The sequence below is a fragment of the Dendroctonus ponderosae genome, unplaced genomic scaffold (assembly GCF_020466585.1).
Source record: "Dendroctonus ponderosae isolate FM_Combo_2020 unplaced genomic scaffold, Dpon_F_20191213v2 Dpon_F_20191213_1, whole genome shotgun sequence".
Taxonomy (NCBI): domain Eukaryota; kingdom Metazoa; phylum Arthropoda; class Insecta; order Coleoptera; family Curculionidae; genus Dendroctonus; species Dendroctonus ponderosae.
The window spans coordinates 33,816,086-33,816,846 of record NW_026017110.1 but is presented as its reverse complement, the minus strand read 5'-3'; positions in this window follow the sequence as shown (position 1 = coordinate 33,816,846).

The window sequence follows — 761 nt, the reverse complement described above, 5'->3', positions numbered from 1 at the left end:
AGGCGCCAAAGAGTCGTATGTATCACAAAAACTGTGTATATATATCCGGAGGCCACAGTGTGACCCCTTCATAAATTTTGTGCGCCACCAGTGGCCGTGGTATAGACGCCAACTAATTCGTTTTTTGGATGATACGGAGGCTACCATGTTACTGATACCTGAGCTCTTACTGATACCTGACCCCAGATTCGATTCGAAAAACGTTGTCGCCTCCGAAATCAGAGGCCACAACGTCTCTTCGGTATTTATTATATATATATATATAATGGCAGTTTAATTGTAGCAACATCGCCAGTATTTATTCGATGCTGAACTACATCTGTCTTGCCGAAGTCGTCTTCAGAGAGTGCAAACACGTCCAAATTTCTTTCCAGAAGGTTGACCACTTGGTGCGCCTGAACTTCGGTTAGGTTTTTCGCAGACATCCTTCAACGCTTGAGGGAGGTTCTTGGGAATAACCCTTTTGCAATGTAAATCTTCACAGGCAACAATCGTGCATGCCGGTTCCCAGCTACCAAGTGTCTCTCCTTTCTTCAATAGTTGGCTATGCTCGGTTACATTCATCAAACGTACAGGCACAACGTGATTTCTAGTTTTTGATAAAGTTATTGCAAGTACAATACCTTTTCTGCATAATTTTGATTCAGGATCTCCTTCTATTATTACGACATTCTCGTCAAACTCGTCTTTACAAGTAGCCAAGGCAATCAGTTCAGTTTTTCCCGGAATTTTGTAATCTTCTAACAGTTCAATTTTTCTAG